The sequence below is a fragment of the Eutrigla gurnardus genome, assembly GCF_963514095.1.
Source record: "Eutrigla gurnardus genome assembly, chromosome: 16".
Taxonomy (NCBI): domain Eukaryota; kingdom Metazoa; phylum Chordata; class Actinopteri; order Perciformes; family Triglidae; genus Eutrigla; species Eutrigla gurnardus.
Window position 1 is genome coordinate 4,892,261 of NC_139927.1, and position 12,295 is coordinate 4,904,555.

Below are 12,295 nucleotides of genomic sequence, written 5' to 3' on the forward strand. Positions count from 1 at the left end.
CACTAGCCCACTTCTGTTTATTAACATGGCATACAAAGCAAAATTAAGAAACAAATCTCTAGGAGGATTATGATGAGAGAAACTGGACACATAGAAGGTCACATTGAGATAAAAACTATTTAGAAGTGGGAAAATCACAAATGTGTGGTATGTTTTCTTCTCCATATAATTTCACTCGTGATAATTATTTATTATTAGGCTAAATTACTGACAACAGTTTTGGAAGTTGTCCAGAAAGATTCACAATTGAGTGTTCTACTGTCTAGCCAGCAGAGGGCGCCAAAGGGACGATTTATTTGTTTGGATATATTATTATTTTCCTTTTGCATCAACGCTGCATTTTCTCCAGCAGATGTCACCAGTAGATTAGTTTCGGTTTGCTGCCAACTTGGTCGTGTTAACAGAGTTTCTTATTACATCAATGTAGTTTGATGGAAAGTGCTTTATAAATAGATTATTTATTTATTATTATTATTATTACGCAAAGTCCCCTTTTCCACATTGTGGCACAGCATTAATTTATTTTGCATCAAATTAAAGTGATCAGTGTTTTACATTTTTTTTAATTCTAACAGAACTGCTCAGTAGGCATACATGACCTTGGATGATGGGCCCATTAAACAACAGAGCAGTGATGGATTATGGGTAAGAACCCCGGCTCTAGAATGCTTTCATATCCACACTTTAAAAGATTGAGTTGGATTCTTTGAGTTATGTATTCTCAATTAAATTGCCAATTACACACAATAAATGTTTGTGACAGTGCTGAGTGAGTTGTTGATCATTTTGTGTTTTTCAAAAATAAATACAACATTTAAAATTTAAACATGGGGTGAAAAAAAAGCATAAATAATCCAATCCAAGCAAATCTTCATACATTAGGGAGACGTTGTGTCCTTGTAGCTACACACTGTGCATACTTCTCCTTGAAATATTGGAAACATTTCCCTGTTAATGTAAAAAAAAATTATACATAATGTTTGGTGAATATTTTAGATTTCCAAATGACTGTCTGTTTAAAGGGCAATGATATAAACCATAAAGCCTGACCTGCAGGGTGGTGCAGCCCCTCCTAGGTGGCAGTGTTGCTCTATTGTGCCCGTTAACCCGTCCTCACTGTTTGGAAATACATCCTGTGAACTTTACAGTCCAATATAATTGCATTATTTACAAAGCAACTGGAAACAACAGGCTTCAATTACTCCTTCAAGCTTGTGTCCTCAACCAGAGGTCCGGGGGCCCGAGGGTTCTTCAGTATCTTAGCTGCTCCTAGGTCTGCACTCGTCTGGACAGATCTACATACAGCCCAGAGTGCTCTGATGCTTTTAATCTCCACATCTTTTATAGCTCCTCTTTCAGCACTTGGTACATGTCGAGATTCTCACTTGGGATAGCTCCATCGATCACTAACGCTGACTCCTGTGTTGTTGGTCCGCCACCATGATGTCCAGTTCTTCAGTCTGGATCTGGAAGTCCCACGGGATCTTAGCTCGGTCATTCTCAACCACCTTTGTGCACACGGGGTCCTGTATGGTGTGGTAGAGCCCGGTCTGGGGTTCTGTGTGGTGGTAGACCCTGGTCTGTGGTCCTGTGTGGTAGACCCCACTTTTTCTCTATAGATCGATATATAGATAATGTCTTGTCATATGAGAGAGACACTTTCTCCATCCACACTCTCCGTCCTACATTCACCTATATATATATATGTGTGTGTGTGTGTGTGTGTGTGTGTGTGGAAGAAGAGAGTCCTATTCTGTTTGTAGATATATGTTACAGGGAAAGAGACAGAGAAACAGACAGAGCGAGAGAGCGACGGCCCTTTGAAAGCTAAGCCTTGGGGCTGAGAACTCTCTGAAGAGCTGGAATCAGACATGCACAATCAGTTCCCCTCTTCAAATCTCCTTTACAGGCCTATCTACTTGAACAGGCTTCTCTTAATTACTTTCTCTATCACTTAGCGAGCTGTGCCTGGGACTAGGAGCAGCGCAGCGTCGTGCCAGAGACACTTGGCTGGTCTGAACCCTTATTTATATATCTTCTTTCTCACAATCCTATCCCGTACCTTCCTTTTTTCTCTCCCCCTCCTCCCCCTGCTTTCATTCTACTCTGCTCTTGTCTCTCTGTGGCTCTCCCCATCCTGTCGCTACCCTTTTCCAAATATCTCCAGGGCATCAGTTGCGTCATGTGACTGGTGTGCTTGTGATTACAGCAGCTGGCAACCACACAGCGTCTGTGAGGAAGAACCCAAAAATACCTTGAAAACAAACACAAAAAAAAGACAGCATGTAAAGGAGTATAGGGTCAGTATGGCGCTCAGGATAACCCAGGCTGACAATGACACCCAAACAAGTCTCTCTCCTCTTCCTGTGAGTCTGAACCCGGTCTCAGGGGGGGCTTGGAGGGCCCGGCTTTGGATCTCCTTCTCCCCCTTTACTCCTCCCTGTCACGTTGGCTCCACTCACTTCCCTATATCCTCCGCCTTCTTCTGTTTCTTTTTTTTTTTTTTTAGTCTTTTCTGTCTGGCGTCTGGTCCACTAGAGCTGTATTTAATTAGTTTCTGTTGGGTTAATTAGAGGCTAAAGTTAGGGGGTCGGGACCAGAACAAAAGCGGGTCATGCTGGACGGATGCAGGTGCTTCACTCTGGTTGCCAGATTCCACCGTTCAGATTAAGATGGCTGCAAATTGTCTGGAGTATTGAGGAGAGAGAGAGGAGGTTTTTCCACCACCTATGGGGTGGCAGCTCCTTATTCTCCCATGCTGGCATCATTGTACTTATTATCTGATCCAGCTTTTCTTTCCACAAGAAAACCACCTTCTATTCAGGCCATCCCACTTCCACTGGCACACTTCACACAGAGCTGATCTAATGTATGGCGAGTACATGTGATGTCTCTGCCAGGTACGTTTCTCACTCATATCGCTTTCAGCACTCGGTCCCGTTTTTTTTTGTTTTGTTATCATCCGTGAGTGGCGGCTATACCTTTCTCCTTTTTGCTTTGTCCGTCAGTTTTGTGTAGAACGAAGACGACGTCAGATGTTCGGTCCAGACTAGTGAAGGACATGAAACGGGCCGTTTGAAGCCTGTGAAGCGTACATCAGTTGTTGTGAATGCAGTGATGGAAACGAATGAAAACGATGTGAAGGTTACCTATAGTTTATTGTACTTTTGGCGAGTTTGAAAACATATCATACAGAGCTTTTGAAATGATTTTTTTTTATAGACGTGCATGAAATGTGCAACTTTGGTTATAAAGAAGAGGTGAAAGAAGCACGATTTGACCTTTTTCTTGTGTCCTGTGGAGATGAAGAGGGACCAGATGAACCGATATGAGAGGAGGGAGAGGACGAGGGAGACAGAGAGGGCATCTCTGGCATGGCTGGAGCCCCTCAGTGTGTGAGGGTCCTGGGGCCCTTTAGACAGGCGCCAGCCCAGCAGGGAAGCAGAGACAATCAAGCCGCACCAGATTCAACGCACAGAGATGGAGGGAGACGAGGAGGGGAGGATGGAGGGGGAGGAGGAGGGACAAAGTGCACAGTTGAGAAAAGGTGGAGGACGTCACAAGGAGAAGGGAGGACATGTCCAGGTGGAGACGGAAAAGAGTTGAAAAGAGACGTGGAGAGGGAGGGAAAACGCCAGCGTGGCTCGAGAGGAGGTGAGAGGAGTAAAAAGGAGTAAAAAGAGAAAGAGAGATAGCATATATTCCCTCTGTAACAGTCTTTATCAGCAGCCCAGATCGCGGCGTATGAACAGTGATCCAAGTCAACCATCTGCTGAGGCTAGATAAGCCTGGGAGAGCTGGGTATTGAGCTGTCACTCAGGGAGGAGCGCACGAAAAAGAAAGAGAGGAGGGGAGAGCGAGAAACAGAGGAGAAATAAAGACAGAACGGGAGAGGGAGAGGAGGAGGAAGGAGGGAGGGAGGGAGGGAGGGAGGGAGGCGTCTGAGCAAAGGTAGGAAAATTCAAAGGAGAAGATTTGTGCAGACTGGAGAGCATCCGTCTTGTTAGAGAAAGACTTAACGTCAAAGAGACGTCCAGCGCTGTCCTGCCTGATCTCCAAATAATCCTTCAGCTAATGAGAAGGACAATAACACGACACACACACACACACACACACACACACACACACACACACATTCTTACACATCCACTCACATCATCACTCCTCATCATGAAGACACCAAGCTGTTTGTTGTTCACTTTCTGTCACTAACACACATATCCATACATGTCACCAGTTATAAGTACAAAATCAGGCTGTTTACTGGTTTCATTTTCTTCAAATAACTCACTCACACACACACACACACACACACACACACACACACACACACACACACACACACACACACACACACACTGATTAGACACCTCTACCAGTGATGAGGATCCCCATGAGTGGAAGACTACTTGATTAAGCCCATGTGCAGGTGATTAAGTTAAATCCCACTTAAAGATACCCCCCTAAACCACTTAGTGAATAACTATGAATGACATTATTATTATTAGTATGAGAGTAAGAGGAAGAAAATGGTGAAAACAATCAATATTGGAGTGATTGTGTGTCATTATACGCCAGATTTTCTGTTTTTCTTTAAAGATGTACATCCAATCAAAGCTCTAACATTGTTTTGATGCGTGTCTGTGTTTATAGTGTGATATTGTGGTAGTACGGGGGCATGAATTAAGGCCGGGAGGGGGGTCAGGCCCGGGAGTGGGGGTTAGGAGAGGATTAGCCGAGGCCAGTTGGATCATTTTACAGCCGGAGGACCCCCCCTCACCCTCTGCAGTCTCCTGGACAATGAGGATTAAACTCCTCTTGTTCCTCAACTCCGAAAAACGGCAGGACGACAAAGACACTATTCCTCCTGGGTCCCCTGGCTGTGGCTGGGAGCTGAGCTGAGATGAGGAGGGAGGGAAGGAGTGAGGAGGAGGAGGAGGGGGGCAGCATGAGGCAGGGGGTCCATCATAAAATTAATCCCTTCACAGTTTCCTCTGGGTGCAAAGTGAGATATGAGGCAGACATGTCTAATGAAACGCTACAGTCATCTAAGGGCACAGCGATAAAAAGCATATATTAAACTAATGGGGCTCCTCATTAGAGCCTCTATTAAGCGGATCGAGAGGGTTGTGCTCTCCGGCGATCGGCACGGGAAGATTAATCAATACCAATAAAACTTCCCACATTCTCCACATTCCCACATCTCCAGTGCCGCCAGTGTGGCCCCGTATGTTTAAACTCACTTACCCATAATCCTCGGGGTTGAAACCACACGTGTGACTATAGCCTCATACTGCATTTTTGGAAGGACACACTGAGTTTGTGTAAGTAGCGACCTTACTGTATGTATGACTGATTTAATGAGACACAAGTAAGACAGAAGTGTGAGTAAACAGCAGATTAGTACAGTTTTTTTTTTTTTTTTACACTGTTTTTATGTGCAACGCAGTCGAATTTAATTTGGATGTTGAGGTTCGTCTGACTTTCTGAGTCAGAAATCTGACTTTTCAGTCACTAAATGAGTGTTTCACTTTTGCTTTTTTTACTTGCCAACTGAGATGAGAAGATCGATAACACGAAGCTGCAGCCTATAGCGTAGCTACACTATGAAGATGTAAAAACAACATTGGGGTGTTATGGAAGATGACGTGCCGGACAACTACAACATTTCCTTTTTTTTTTACACATAAAACTAAGAAGACATCACTTGTGAGCTTTGAGATGCTGCTAGTTGGATTTCAGGCTAGTTGTTCCCTTCATTTCCAGTCTTTAAGCTAAGCTAAGTGTCAGCTGGATGTTCCCAAACGAGAATAGAGAACAGAAAGTACTCCAAGCAATATAATATGTTCAGGGGAGGAGATGGTTTTTGGTTTCCCCTCGATGTATATGCAAATATAATTACTGTAACAAATACTGTTGCGTATGGGGAGAGGGAACAGAGGCACATTTTTTTTAATGTTGCCGATGCCGAGGATCAAATTTACTGGTCAACATCCAAGTGAGAGGGACAATAAAAGGAGGAGGACAAAAGAAACAGAAGTCCACTGGTCTTAATCTGAGAAAATAAAATGTGGGAGTCAATATAGGAACCTAAAGAGAGGAGAGAAAGAAGCGAGGAGGAGGGCGAGGAGCACAACAGAACCAGGGGGGGAGTTCGAGGAGAGAGGAGAGCAGAGGAGGGTCTTTCATACAAAAAAAAAAAAGGGCTTTCTTTTTTACTTATAGAAGAAAAAAAGAGCAAAAGAAAGGCTTCTTCTCGCCTCCTGGACGCAGTGTCAAACCCCATCAGCGTCAGCTCTGGCAGCGCTGCTCGTCTCCCAGGCACCGGCTCACAATGGAGGCCAGCCTCGGCCCGCCACACCTCTCACTTCCAATCTGCATCCTCCGGGACGGGCCGGAGAGCAGGGGGCTGCAGGGGAGGCGCGACAACAAAGCGCCTCAAAATGTTCAAATTCTCATAAAAAATCCTTGTGTGCTGAGAATTGGATTAACTAGTAAAAGTAAAAAAAACACTCCTGGAGAAGCTTTAGATCAGTTCCTGATGATTCGGACAGTTGATATGAGGTTTTTTATGTGGCTTAGGATAAACAGCGAGGTGTAGGTCGGGGTTATTGTTCTTAAAGAATAGGACAGGTGGAAAGAATGGGACTTAATGTCAGGGTGCATGCATGTAAAGCCCAACACAAACATGGATAAACTGCTCCACGATTACAACCAGCAACAATCCCAGAAGCCGTGGAGTCCCGTGCTAATAAACGTGAGCAACAAGGCTTGATCCTTACTAAATAAAAAAAAAAAAATGTCTATCTCGAACAGACTCCCCCACTAAATCGCATTGTTGAGCAAATCCTGTCTTAAAAAGAAAGAGTTACTCTGCATTTATACTCCTGAAGACTTTCGTTAAGCCAGTGCCTCCGCCGCTCTCGCAGCGCGGGCTTCGTCGAGTAAATCCGACTCTCAATGGCGATTGGCTGAAGCCGAAGGGGCCATCGTTTTCACACGCTTCCTCGCTCGCCGCCCCCCCCCCCCGACTCCCTCTCGGCTAGTGTTTACCCGTCACCAAACAATGGTTGGTTACTGGCAATTAAACAGCATTTTCCGAGGAATCCGTGGCACTGGTCTAATGGCATTACTGTTGGATGATTCAATCCTTGAATAGTCAACAGGATTTTGCCTCTCACCAGGAAAATACTGCTTCATCGAATTACCCGTATTACATAGATTTACCCAAAGCTTATGATTCAGGGTTCACAGATTACTGCTCCTCTAAAGATGGCGGGAGAAAGAGAGTGATAGGCCAGGGGAGTGATGACTCCTCACGCCTCAAAGGGGCAGATTTACCCCCAAAAAACAGATCATTATTTTACCTGCATGCTTATTCTTGTATTTTCTGCGTTTCCTGACTTTAATAGATGATGCAAATCTTGAACAATTGGTTTACGCAACAACACACACACACACACACACACACACACACACACACACACACACACACACACACGCAGGAGCCAAACAGCACATTGTGCCCTTTGACCTTCAGCGGGTCGTGTCGGCCCGGGCAGCTCGGGGAACCAGGAAGAACCGGCCAAGTCCATTATCTCACAATGAAGGGCTAATTACTGGGCCTGCAATCCTCAAATCACACGGCAGCAGACTGCCTGTCTCTGTCCTCCGCTCACCCAACATCTTAATTGCTCTTTTATTCTCTCTCTGTTTGCGCCGTGCCTCTCCATCCCGACTCGCTGCTACTCGCGCCTTAGCCATTTCACACATAAAAGCAGGATGCTAATTGCCTGCTATGGAAATATTGGGCCTGTGATTAGCAGTGTTTGGCTGGCCTGTGTTTTTTTTTTGTTTTTTTTCCCCTCCCTGTCTGTTATTGAGGGAGTGTCGAGCCAGCACGCCGGGCGTAAAAATAGGAAACTGCGGTCGTCGGCGGTGAAAGGAAATCCATTTGACTGCATGCAGGGCAGAGTTGAAAGTGTCATTGTGCTCCGGCAGCGATTTGTTGGCAAAAATGTTTTCAGAAAATCCACTTGAACGAAATTACAGGGAATTTAGTTCAGTTTCTTTTAGGCAGAGTAATTATTTTCCCTCCTTATAGTTTAAATATCTGGACTAATAACTAAAAATGCACAAAACAGATCCATGCATGACTTTTTAATTATCTCTGATAAGTAATATTATGTTCTCCTCCTCTGACCCTCACGATCTCAATCTGTAGGTAATTTACTCATAAAGGTCGCACATAATCATCTAACAAGACAACAAGGGGTGAGTCTTAATAGACTCCATCTTGAGATGCATATACATATGCAAATGAGGCCCAGTGAGGGAATGTGCTTCTTCACAGCGTTGCCGTCTAACCTGCTTGTTTTTCTGGAGAATTCGTACTTTTTACAAAAAGATATTTCTCTCCACTCTGAACGGAAACGTGACCAACTTTAATCCGTCTGTGAATTTAATCACTTCTTTTGGAAAATAACAAAGTAAATCCTCTCAAACTAGCGTGTTTACTGCATTGTTTAATGAAACAAATGTTCCATTGCACTTTTTTTAATAACTATGTTGTGAAGTGTTTCACAGAAGGAAAAGAGAGGGGAAAGAGTGATAAACATGATATAAAACAAGGAGAAATAAGACCATAATGACAAAGAAACAAACAAACTTTACTTTACAAAATGTGGCTTCTTAGCAGGTGCAACCTTTTCCCCTTGACTCCTTCTTTTTCTATTAAAAACTTCTTTTGTAACTTTTTGCTTCCCCCCCCCCTCTCACACACTCTTCAGATGTTAGCAGGTCATTTTAGCAAATTTTCTCCTTTCAGAGTCACCTGCCATCTGACCTCGGGGCCTCGTCCCCAGAACCAGACCAAAGCTTTTTAAGAGCCATGGGCGGATATTGAAATGCTCTTTCAGAAATGTTCTCTTTGCAGCGGTCGGCCAAAGCGCTTTGTCCGAGATGTTGGAAAAGATGGGAGAAGGGAAAGAGTTTTTCCCAGCGATGGGAGCCGTGGAGTGTTTGGGCAACGTGGTGTTTGGTGGTGGGGAGTTGGGAGGTTTGGGGGGGGGCAAGACGGGTGCAGGTCGGCTGTTCAAAGGCTGGCTTTTTGCATTGTTGGTCAGTTGGGGATTAAGGTCCTCTGTGCAGCAGAATAGCCCCTCTAATTAAAAAGGATAAGAAGGCAGAAAAATAGCGAGAGGCACGGGAGGAAGCAAAGAGAGAGGGAGAGGGGAGAGCAAATTTGCAGAGAAAAGAAAGAAAAGAAAAACTGTTTTCAGTGTCACTCCTGCAGCCGTGGGCCCATCGATTCAGACTGGATTAACTTTACACTCCTCCTCCTCCTCCTCCTCCTCCCTGTTTCTCTCCACCACTCTCTCCTCCAATCTCATTCTTCATTCTTGCAATTTCCGAACTTTGTTCTCCGCATGCCCTTTATCCCCCTAGAAACTACAGTTCAACAATGCATTCAAAGCATTCAGATTGACCTCAAAGAAGCTACATCTGTATACGCTTTTCAGGAGAAACCTTGATGAGCTGCAGTTACAGATTACATCACAGCTCATTTTCAAAAAATACTTCATTCTGTTGCAGGTTTGCGAGGAGTCAATTTATATGCGAGGTGACATTTTGCTGTATGAACATTGTGTGTGTGTGTGTGTGTGTGTGTGTGTGTGTGTGTGTGTGTGTGTGTGTGTGTGTGTGTGTGTTTGTGTCTGTGTGTGTGTGTGTGTGTGTGTGTGTGTGTGTGAGAGTGTGTGTGTGTGTGTGTGTGTGTGTGTGTGTGTGTGTGTGTGTGTGTGTGTGTGTGTGTGTGTGTGTGTGTGTGTGTGTGTGTGCTCACCACTATTTGCCTTCATCAGAATGTGAATGGAGAGGCTGTGTGCTGTGCCCCAGATGCTGGCTGACAGTAGGTGGGCTGTTTGCCGTGGGGGGTGCCAGGTTGTGTTTTTGTTTGGCCCTCCTCTGTCCCGCCCGCCTCCCTCCCCTGGCCCCGGTGGGGGGTCCCGGCCCCCCCGGGGCTGGTCCCTGCTGACCAATACCCAGGTATGAGGCCTCTCAGCTCGGCTAACACTAGCCGCAGGCTGTGGGAGGTTAACGAGGTACCAGCAGGGACAAGACATTCAACCCTCCCCTGGGCGACCCACAAGTGGCGGACGCATCTCTCTGATGGGTGTGAATGTGATATGGTGTTGGTGCAAAAGGGGGTTAAACGATAACATATCACATATTACAGGTGCAATACTGACACTCAGCTATCAAAGATTCATTCTCCCACCAAGTCAGGTCAAGCAACGTCTCTCAGCTGTCATTTCTTTACATCAAAATGTTGCAGCTGGCCAATTCTCCTATTCATTTGGATGGAATTGTTGCAATCATAGTAAATCTATGCAAAAAAAAGTTCAACTTTGATGCACAAATGTGTGCGGTTGACCAATAACCAGCCGTCTTGACAGTGCTGAGACTATGGAAGGAACAGAGTTGAAGGTTTCAGACAGAAATCAAACCTTTTTATTGAATTAAATAAGCGATAATTCTATATTTTATATTGAAGAGGTTCATTCAGCCTACTGATATATATTTTTACACTTATTTCTCTATAGAGGCCAATAAGGTGCATTTCCTGACAAGTTTCGGCCTTCGTCAGAGGTGTCAGGTACAAGAAATTTACTTTATTGGCCTCTGTATAGAAACAAGTGTAAAAAGAGCGATAATTCTGATAAGAAAATGCCACGAGAGAGTAAAAGACATAATAGAGAAAATGTAGTGACCGACTAGCTAGGCATACACTAGAAATAAGCCTACGTCAAGCCTCACAGAAATACATAAAAAATGGTCACAAACTGTCAACAAAAGTGTTAAAATGACATGTTGGCTGCAGAAGAACGGCAGTGGAAAGTCAATTCGGATGAAGTGAACCCACAATTTAAAGGAAACCATGTGACAACAGTCAGAGATAGTGACAGGGTCAAACAAACACACGACTTTCATCCAGGAGACCCGTCAGAAAGTGTTGTTAACCGACAAGAAAATTAACTGGCAGCTGTCCGATTTCTCACAAACTGTCCTCTGATGACACGGCATACAGTTCAATATCCAAGAGCGCTTTGCTGCATCATCAATACATGTAGCCTACTGCTTCCTCCACTATGCCTATCAATAAATCTTTATCGGCGTGCACGACTTCTACGGTGCAGATGGCAAAAAGAAAGAGGGGAAAAAAAGCAAGCGGTCATAATGTCCGATTGGGTTTGCAAGCGTGTGTGTTTGTGTGTCAGCGTGTAACAGATGGGGGTTGGGCTGAGCGGGCCAAGTCATTGATTTGACCTTGAAGACGGGACAGCTGAAGTGAACTGAAGTGGTTGGTTCTAAATAAGTAGACCCCATAATAGACTTTTGACTACTAATATTGTAAGACGGATAAATGGATGAATTCAAAATGGTCGTCTCGTCTAAATCGGTGGAATGCCCCTTTAAAATGTTGAATTCAAAAGAATAAATAATTAAAATATAGAAAAAAGATGAATAATGAAGAAGATTTAAGCGATAAAGCCTCCTTATGATTTCAGTTATCACGCAGGTCCGTGCCCATGTGAACCACTCCTATAGGAAGCGAAACAAAGAGCTGCTGGAGGAGGCAGCACACATGCACCATACCTTCTCGGTGCCAGCCGGTATTATCCGGCGCTGTGAGAGAGCGGTATCGCAGTCCCACGATTCTTAGCCTTCAATTCGTCTCCCTGACAGCAGGAGAAACCGTGACTTCGTCAATTGGCCCGGAGACAGGGGGAGGGCATATTGCCACAGACATTAACAAGCGGCTTCACCTTTTTTTTTTTTTTTTTTTTTTTACAACCCCGTTTAGCAGAAACGCTCCCCAGGGCTATTAGATATTTTGAATTATATATCAGAGGCGAAGATGAAAGCGGCTCTGCGTGAGCGAGCCAAGAACATGGCTGTGGGACGACGAGGGGACCAGAGAGGCTGTTTGTTTTACCGCTGAGGGGGGGAAAGGGAAAACTCCAACTAACAGTCGCCCCCAAACTATTTCAGTCCACTAATGACCCAAAAATGCAATATTAACAGAATTCCATCTTCTTTTTTAATCTGCTTTGACAACACGGACTTATATAATTACACTAAATCAGGAACAATGACAGTCTCCATAAATAGGCTACTGTCAAGTGGGTTTCTATACAATAGAGTCCTCATGAGTTAAAAAGGTCGTATTGATTTTGAGTCTTGTCTAACAAGCCGGCAGCCTCGCAGTCTGTTCATCTGGCATGTAGACTCC

General features: G+C 44.6%; 1 protein-coding gene across 1 annotated transcript in view; it reads right to left on the minus strand.

Annotated features, from left to right (window-relative positions):
* Positions 1-1,121: 1,121 nt before the first annotated feature.
* slc25a47a (solute carrier family 25 member 47a) overlaps positions 1,122-12,295 on the minus strand; it is a 486,107-nt gene continuing 474,933 nt past the window's right edge. Inside the window, exon 7 of the transcript XR_014598534.1 lies at positions 1,122-1,133. The gene's annotated coding sequence lies outside the window, so the exon portion shown is untranslated. The remainder of the gene's footprint in view (positions 1,134-12,295) is intronic.